This window comes from Saccoglossus kowalevskii, chromosome 21 (assembly GCF_978046115.1).
Source record: "Saccoglossus kowalevskii chromosome 21, keSacKowa6.1, whole genome shotgun sequence".
In the NCBI taxonomy this organism is placed as follows: domain Eukaryota; kingdom Metazoa; phylum Hemichordata; class Enteropneusta; family Harrimaniidae; genus Saccoglossus; species Saccoglossus kowalevskii.
In genome coordinates, this window is record NC_140661.1 from 31,464,408 (window position 1) to 31,475,443 (window position 11,036).

The following is an 11,036-nucleotide window of genomic DNA, read 5'->3' on the forward strand; positions in this document are numbered from 1 at the left end:
ATTAGTTATATTGCACTAACGTGATGGTGGTCAGAGACATATTGCTTTTATTACACTAACGTGATGTTGGTTAGAGACACATTGCTTATATTACACTAACGTGATGGTGGTCAGGGACACATTGCTTATATTACACTAACGTGATGCTGGTCAAAGACGCATTGTTTATAATTACACTAACCTGATGCTGGTCAAAGACAAATTGCTTATATTACACTGACGTGATGGTGGTCAAAGACACATTGCTTATATTGCACTAACGTGATGGTGGTCAGAGACACATTGCTTATATTATACTACCGTGATGGTGGTCAAAGACACATTACTTATATTACACTAACGTGATGGTGGTCAAAGACACATCGCTTATGTTACACTGACGTGATGGTGGTCAAAGACAAATTGCTTATATTACACTAACGTGATGGTGGTCAAAGACGCATTGCTTATATTACATTAACGTGATGGTGGTCAAAAACACATTGCTTATATTACAATAACGTGATGGTGGTCAAAGACACATTCCTTATATTGCACTAACGTGATGGTGGTCAGAGACACATTGCTTATATTACACTAACGTGATTTTGGTTAGAGACACATTGCTTATATTACACTAACGTGATGCTGGTCAAAGACGCATTGTTTATAATTACACTAAGGTGATGTTGGTCATAGACGCATTGCTTATATTACACTAACGTGATGCTGGTCAAAGACGCATTGCTTATATTACACTAACGTGATGTTGGTCAGAGACACATTGCTTATATTACACTAACGTGATGCTGGTCAAAGACGCATTGCTTATATTACACTAACGTGATGTTGGTCAGAGACGCATTGCTTATATTACACTAACGTGATGGTGGTCAGAGACATATTGCTTATATTATACTACCGTGATGGTGGTCAAAGACACATTACTTATATTACACTAACGTGATGGTCGTCAAGGACACATCGCTTATATTACACTGACGTGATGGTGGTCAAAGACAAATTGCTTATATTACACTAACGTGATGGTGGTCAAAGACGCATTGCTTATATTACACTAACGTGATGGTGGTCAAAAACACATTGCTTATATTAAAATAACGTGATGGTGGTCAAAGACACATTACTTATATTGCACTAACGTGATGGTGGTCAGAGGCACATTGCTTATATTACACTAACGTGATGTTGGTCAGAGACACATTGCTTATATTACACTAACGTGATGCTGGTCAAAGACTCATTGTTTATAATTACTCTAACGTGATGTTGGTCAGAGACGCATTGCTTATATTACACTAACGTGATGCTGGTCAAAGACGCATTGCTTATAATTACACTAACGTTATGCTGGTCAAAGACAAATTGCTTATATTACACTGACGTGATGGTGGTCAAAGACACATTAATTATATTGCGTTAACGTGATGGTGGTCAGAGACACATTGCTTATATTATACTCCCGTGATGGTGGTCAAAGACACATTACTTATATTACACTAACGTGATGGTGGTCAAAGACACATCGCTTATATTACACTGACGTGATGGTGGTCAAAGACAAATTGCTTATATTACACTAACGTGATGTTGGTCAGAGACACATTGCTTATATTACACTAACGTGATGCTGGTCAAAGACGCATTGCTTATATTACACTAACGTGATGTTGGTCAGAGACGCATTACTTATATTACACTAACGTGATGGTGGTCAAAGACACATCGCTTATATTACACTGACGTGATGGTGGTCAAAGACAAATTGCTTATATTACACTAACGTGATGGTGGTCAAAGACGCATTGCTTATGTTACACTAACGTGATGGTGGTCAAAAACACATTGCTTATATTACAATAACGTGATGGTGGTCAAAGACACATTACTTATATTGCACTAACGTGATGGTGGTCAGAGGCACATTGCTTATATTACACTAACGTGATGTTGGTCAGAGACACATTGCATATATTACACTAACGTGATGCTGGTCAAAGACGCATTGTTTATAATTACACTAACGTGATGTTGGTCAGAGACGCATTGCTTATATTACACTAACGTGATGCTGGTCAAAGACGCATTGCTTATATTACACTAACGTGATGTTGGTCAGAGACACATTGCTTATATTACACTAACGTGATGCTGGTCAAAGACGCATTGCTTATATTACACTAACGTGATGTTGGTCAGAGACGCATTGCTTATATTACACTAACGTGATGGTGGTCAAAGACGCATTGCTTATATTACACTAAAGTGATGTTGGTCAGAGACACATTGCTTATATTACACTAACGTGATGCTGGTCAAAGACGCATTGCTTATATTACACTAACGTGATGTTGGTCAGAGACGCATTGCTTATATTACACTAACGTGATGGTGGTCAAAGACAAATTGCTTATATTACACTAACGTGATGATGGTCAAAAACACATTGCTTATATTACACTGACGTGATGCTGGTCAAAGACGCATTGCTTATATTACACTAACGTGATGTTGGTCAGAGACACATTGCTTATATTACACTTACGTGATGCTGGTCAAAGACGCATTGCTTATATTACACTAACGTGATGGTGGTCATAAACACATTGCTTATATTACACTGAGGTGATGGTGGTCAAAAAAACATTGCTTATATTACACTAACCTGATGGTGGTCAAAAAAACATTGCTTATATTACACTAACGTGATGGTGGTCAAAGACACATTGCTTACATTGCACTAACGTGAAGGTGGTCAGAGACACATTGCTTATATTACACTGACGTGATGGTGGTCAAAGACACATTAGTTATATTGCACTAACGTGATGGTGGTCAGAGACATATTGCTTATATTATACTACCGTGATGGTGGTCAAAGACACATCGCTTATATTACACTGACGTGATGGTGGTCAAAGACAAATTGCTTATATTACACTAACGTGATGGTGGTCAAAAAAACATTGCTTATATTACACTAACGTGATGGTGGTCAAAGACGCATTGCTTATATTGCACTAACGTGAAGGTGGTCAGAGACACATTGCTTATATTACACTGACGTGATGGTGGTCAAAGACACATTTTTTATATTGCACTAACGTGATGGTGCTCAGAGACATATTGCTTATATTATACTACCGTGATGGTGGTCAAAGACGCATTGCTTATATTACACTAACGTGATGGTGGTCAAAAACACATTGCTTATATTACAATAACGTGATGGTGGTCAAAGACACATTACTTATATTGCACTAACGTGTTGGTGGTCAGAGACACATTGCTTATATTACACTAACGTGATGTTGGTCAGAGACACATTGCTTATATTATACTAACGTGATGCTGGTCAAAGACGCATTGTTTATAATTACACTAACGTGATGTTGGTCAGAGACACATTGCTTATACTACACTAACGTGATGCTGGTCAAAGACGCATTGCTTATATTACACTAACGTGATGGTGGTCAAAGACACATTGCTTATATAACACAAACGTGATGGTGGTCAGAGGCACATTGCTTATATTACACTAACGTGATGTTGGTCAGAGACACATTGCTTATATTACACTAACGTGATGCTGGTCAAAGACTCATTGTTTATAATTACACTAACGTTATGCTGGTCAAAGACAAATTGCTTATATTACACTGACGTGATGGTGGTCAAAGACACATTAATTATATTGCGTTAACGTGATGGTGGTCAGAGACACATTGCTTATATTATACTCCCGTGATGGTGGTCAAAGACACATTACTTATATTACACTAACGTGATGGTGGTCAAAGACACATCGCTTATATTACACTGACGTGATGGTGGTCAAAGACAAATTGCTTATATTACACTAACGTGATGGTGGTCAAAGACGCATTGCTTATATGACATTAACGTGATGGTGGTCAAAAACACATTGCTTATATTACAATAACGTGATGGTGGTCAAAGACACATTACTTATATTGCACTAACGTGATGGTGGTCAGAGACACATTGCTTATATTACACTAACGTGATTTTGGTTAGAGACACATTGCTTATATTACACTAACGTGATGCTGGTCAAAGACGCATTGTTTATAATTACACTAACGTGATGTTGGTCATAGACGCATTGCTTATATTACACTAACGTGATGCTGGTCAAAGACGCATTGCTTATATTACACTAACGTGATGTTGGTCAGAGACACATTGCTTATATTACACTAACGTGATGCTGGTCAAAGACGCATTGCTTATATTACACTAACGTGATGTTGATCAGAGACGCATTGCTTATATTACACTAACGTGATGGTGGTCAAAGACGCATTGCTTATATTACACTAAAGTGATGTTGGTCAGAGACACATTGCTTATATTACACTAACGTGATGGTGGTCAGAGACATGTTGCTTATATTATACTACCGTGATGGTGGTCAAAGACACATTACTTATATTACACTAACGTGATGGTGGTCAAAGACACATCGCTTATATTACACTGACGTGATGGTGGTCAAAGACAAATTGCTTATATTACACTAACGTGATGGTGGTCAAAGACGCATTGCTTATGTTACACTAACGTGATGGTGGTCAAAAACACATTGCTTATATTACAATAACGTGATGGTGGTCAAAGACACATTACTTATATTGCACTAACGTGATGGTGGTCAGAGGCACATTGCTTATATTACACTAACGTGATGTTGGTCAGAGACACATTGCATATATTACACTAACGTGATGCTGGTCAAAGACGCATTGTTTATAATTACACTAACGTGATGTTGGTCAGAGACGCATTGCTTATATTACACTAACGTGATGCTGGTCAAAGACGCATTGCTTATATTACACTAACGTGATGTTGGTCAGAGACACATTGCTTATATTACAATAACGTGATGCTGGTCAAAGACGCATTGCTTATATTACACTAACGTGATGTTGGTCAGAGACGCATTGCTTATATTACACTAACGTGATGGTGGTCAAAGACGCATTGCTTATATTACACTAAAGTGATGTTGGTCAGAGACACATTGCTTATATTACACTAACGTGATGCTGGTCAAAGACGCATTGCTTATATTACACTAACGTGATGTTGGTCAGAGACGCATTGCTTATATTACACTAACGTGATGGTGGTCAAAGACAAATTGCTTATATTACACTAACGTGATGATGGTCAAAAACACATTGCTTATATTACACTGACGTGATGGTGGTCAAAAACGCATTGCTTATATTACACTAACGTGATGTTGGTCAGAGACACATTGCTTATATTACACTTACGTGATGCTGGTCAAAGACGCATTGCTTATATTACACTAACGTGATGGTGGTCATAAACACATTGCTTATATTACACTGAGGTGATGGTGGTCAGAGACACATTGCTTATATTACACTAACCTGATGGTGGTCAAAAAAACATTGCTTATATTACACTAACGTGATGGTGGTCAAAGACACATTGCTTACATTGCACTAACGTGATGGTGGTCAGAGACACATTGCTTATATTACACTGACGTGATGGTGGTCAAAGACACATTAGTTATATTGCACTAACGTGATGGTGTTCAGAGACATATTGCTTATATTATACTACCGTGATGGTGGTCAAAGACACATCGCTTATATTACACTGACGTGATGGTGGTCAAAGACAAATTGCTTATATTACACTAACGTGATGGTGGTCAAAAAAACATTGCTTATATTACACTAACGTGATGGTGGTCAAAGACACATTGCTTATATTGCACTAACGTGAAGGTGGTCAGAGACACATTGCTTATATTACACTGACGTGATGGTGGTCAAAGACACATTTTTTATATTGCACTAACGTGATGGTGCTCAGAGACATATTGCTTATATTATACTACCGTGATGGTGGTCAAAGACAAATTGCTTATATTACACTAATGTGATGGTGGTCAAAGACGCATTGCTTATATTACACTAACGTGATGGTGGTCAAAAACACATTGCTTATATTACAATAACGTGATGGTGGTCAAAGACACATTACTTATATTGCACTAACGTGTTGGTGGTCAGAGACACATTGCTTATGTTACACTAACGTGATGTTGGTCAGAGACACATTGCTTATATTATACTAACGTGATGCTGGTCAAAGACGCATTGCTTATATTACACTAACGTGATGTTGGTCAGAGACACATTGCTTATATAACACTAACGTGATGCTAGTCTAAGACGCATTGCTTATATTACACTAACGTGATGTTGGTCAGAGACGCTTTGCTTATATTACACTAACGTGATGGTGGTCAAAGACGCATTGCTTATATTACACTAAAGTGATGTTGGTCAGAGACACATTGCTTATATTACACTAACGTGATGCTGGTCAAAGACGCATTGCTTATATTACACTGACGTGATGTTGGTCAGAGACGCATTGCTTATATTACACTAACGTGATGGTGGTCAAAGACAAATTGCTTATATTATACTAACGTGATGGTGGTCAAAAACACATTGCTTATATTACACTGACGTGATGGTGGTCAGAGACACATTGCTTATATTACTCTAACGTGATGGTGGTCAAAAAAACATTGCTTATATTACACTAACGTGATGGTGGTCAAAGACACATTGCTTTTATTGCACTAACGTGAAGGTGGTCAGAGACACATTGCTTATATTACACTGACGTGATGGTGGTCAAAGACACATTGCTTATATTGCACTAACGTGATGGTGGTCAGAGACATATTGCTTATATTACACTAACGTGATGTTGGTTAGATACACATTGCTTATATTACACTAACGTGATGCTGGTCAAAGACGCATTGTTTATAATTACACTAACGTGATGCTGGTCAAAGACAAATTGCTTATATTACACTGACGTGATGGTGGTCAAAGACACATTGCTTATATTGCACTAACGTGATCGTGGTCAGAGACACATTACTTATATTACACTAACGTGATGGTGGTCAAAGACACATCGCTTATATTACACTGACGTGATGGTGGTCAAAGACAAATTGCTTATATTACACTAACGTGGTGGTGGTCAAAGACGCATTTTTTATATTGCACTAACGTGATGGTGCTCAGAGACATATTGCTTATATTATACTACCGTGATGGTCGTCAAAGACACATCGCTTATATTACACTGACGTGATGGTGGTCAAAGACAAATTGCTTATATTACACTAATGTGATGGTGGTCAAAGACGCATTGCTTATATTACACTAACGTGATGGTGGTCAAAAACACATTGCTTATATTACAATAACGTGATGGTGGTCAAAGACACATTACTTATATTGCACTAACGTGTTGGTGGTCAGAGACACATTGCTTATATTACACTAACGTGATGTTGGTCAGAGACACATTGCTTATATTATACTAACGTGATGCTGGTCAAAGACGCATTGTTTATAATTACACTAACGTGATGTTGGTCAGAGACACATTGCTTATACTACACTAACGTGATGCTGGTCAAAGACGCATTGCTTATATTACACTAACGTGATGTTGGTCAGAGACACATTGCTTATATTACACTAACGTGATGCTGGTCTAAGACGCATTGCTTATATTACACTAACGTGATGTTGGTCAGAGACGCATTGCTTATATTACACTAACGTGATGGTGGTCAAAGACGCATTGCTTATATTACACTAAAGTGATGTTGGTCAGAGACACATTGCTAATATTACACTAACGTGATGCTGGTCAAAGACGCATTGCTTATATTACACTAACGTGATGTTGGTCAGAGACGCATTGCTTATATTACACTAACGTGATGGTGGTCAAAGACAAATTGCTTATATTATACTAACGTGATGGTGGTCAAAAACACATTGCTTATATTACACTGACGTGATGGTGGTCAGAGACACATTGCTTATATTACACTAACGTGATGGTGGTCAAAAAACATTGCTTATATTACACTAACGTGATGGTGGTCAAAGACACATTGCTTTTATTGCACTAACGTGAAGGTGGTCAGAGACATATTGCTTATATTACACTGACGTGATGGTGGTCAAAGACACATTGCTTATATTGCACTAACGTGATGGTGGTCAGAGACATATTGCTTATATTACACTAACGTGATGTTGGTTAGATACACATTGCTTATATTACACTAACGTGATGCTGGTCAAAGACGCATTGTTTATAATTACACTAACGTGATGCTGGTCAAAGACAAATTGCTTATATTACACTGACGTGATGGTGCTCAAAGACACATTGCTTATATTGCACTAACGTGATCGTGGTCAGAGACACATTACTTATATTACACTAACGTGATGGTGGTCAAAGACACATCGCTTATATTACACTGACGTGATGGTGGTCAAAGACAAATTGCTTATATTACACTAACGTGATGGTGGTCAAAGACGCATTGCTTATATTACATTAACGTGATGGTGGTCAAAAACACATTGCTTGTATTACAATAACGTGATGGTGGTCAAAGACACATTACTTATATTGCACTAACGTGATGGTGGTCAGAGACACATTGCTTATATTACACTAACGTGATGTTGGTTAGAGACACATTGCTTATATTACACTAACGTGATGCTGGTCAAAGACGCATTGTTTATAATTACGCTAACGTGATGTTGGTCATATACGCATTGCTTATATTACACTAACGTGATGCTGGTCAAAGACGCATTGCCTATATTACACTAACGTGATGTTGGTCAGAGACACATTGCTTATATTACACTAACGTGATGGTGGTCAAAGACAAATTGCTTATATTACACTAACGTGATGGTGGTCAAAAGCACATTGCTTATATTACTCTGACGTGATGGTGGTCAAAGACGCATTGCTTATATTACACTAACGTGATGTTGGTCAGAGACACATTGCTTATATTACACTTACGTGATGCTGGTCAAAGACGCATTGCTTATATTACACTAACGTGATGGTGGTCAAAGACACATTGCTTATATTACACAAACGTGATGGTGGTCAAAAAAACAATGTTTATATTACACTAACGTGATGGTGGTCAAAGACACATTGCTTATATTGCACTAACGTGATGGTGGTCAGAGACACATTGCTTATATTACACTAACGTGATGGTGGTCAAAGATGCATTGCTTATAATACACTAACGTGATGTTGGTCAGAGACACATTGCTTATATTACACTAACGTGATGGTGGTCAAAGACGCATTGCTTATATTGCACTAAAGTGATGATGGTCAAAGACACATTGCTTATATTACACTAACGTGATGCTGGTCAAAGACGCATTGCTTATATTACACTAACGTGATGTTGGTCAGAGACGCATTGCTTATATTACACTAACGTGATGCTGGTCAAAGACACATTACTTATATTGCACTAACGTGATGTTGGTCAGAGACACATTGCTTATATTATACTAACGTGATGCTGGTCAAAGACACATTGCTTATATTATACTAACGTGATGCTGGTCAAAGACGCATTGTTTATAATTACACTAACGTGATGTTGGTCAGAGACACATTGCTTATATTACACTAACGTGATGCTGGTCAAAGACACATTGCTTATATTACACTAACGTGATGTTGGTCAGAGACACATTGCTTATATTACACTAACGTGATGCTGGTCTAAGACGCATTGCTTATATTACACTAACGTGATGTTGATCAGAGACGCATTGCTTATATTACACTAACGTTATGGTGGTCAAAGACGCATTGCTTATATTACACTAAAGTGATGTTGGTCAGAGACACATTGCTTATATTACACTAACGTGATGCTGGTCAAAGACGCATTGCTTATATTACACTAACGTGATGTTGGTCAGAGACGCATTGCTTATATTACACTAACGTGATGGTGGTCAAAGACAAATTGCTTATATTATACTAACGTGATGGTGGTCAAAAACACATTGCTTATATTACACTGACGTGATGGTGGTCAGAGACACATTGCTTATATTACACTAACGTGATTGTGTTCAAAAAAACATTGCTTATATTACACTAACGTGATGGTGGTCAAAGACACATTGCTTTTATTGCACTAACGTGAAGGTGGTCAGAGACACATTGCTTATATTACACTGACGTGATGGTGGTCAAAGACACATTGCTTATATTGCACTAACGTGATGGTGGTCAGAGACATATTGCTTATATTACACTAACGTGATGTTGGTTAGAGACACATTGCTTATATTACACTAACGTGATGCTGGTCAAAGACGCATTGTTTATAATTACACTAACGTGATGCTGGTCAAAGACAAATTGCTTATATTACACTGACGTGATGGTGGTCAAAGACACATTGCTTATATTGCACTAACGTGATGGTGGTCAGAGACACATTGCTTATATTATACTACCGTGATGGTGGTCAAAGACACATTACTTATATTACACTAACGTGATGGTGGTCAAAGACACATCGCTTATATTACACTGACGTGATGGTGGTCAAAGACAAATTGCTTATATTACACTAACGTGATGGTGGTCAAAGACGCATTGCTTATATTACATTAACGTGATGGTGGTCAAAAACACATTGCTTATATTACAATAACGTGATGGTGGTCAAAGACACATTACTTATATTGCTCTAACGTGATGGTGGTCAGAGACACATTGCTTATATTACACTGACGTGATGTTGGTTAGAGACACATTGCTTATATTACACTAACGTGATGCTGGTCAAAGACGCATTGTTTATAATTACACTAACGTGATGTTGGTCATAGACGCATTGCTTATATTACACTAACGTGATGCTGGTCAAAGACGCATTGCTTATATTACACTAACGTGATGTTGGTCAGAGACACATTGCTTATATTACACTAACGTGATGGTGGTCAAAGACAAATTGCTTATATTACACTAACGTGATGGTGGTCAAAAACACATTGCTTATATTACACTGACGTGATGGTGGTCAAAGACGCATTGCTTATATTACACTAACG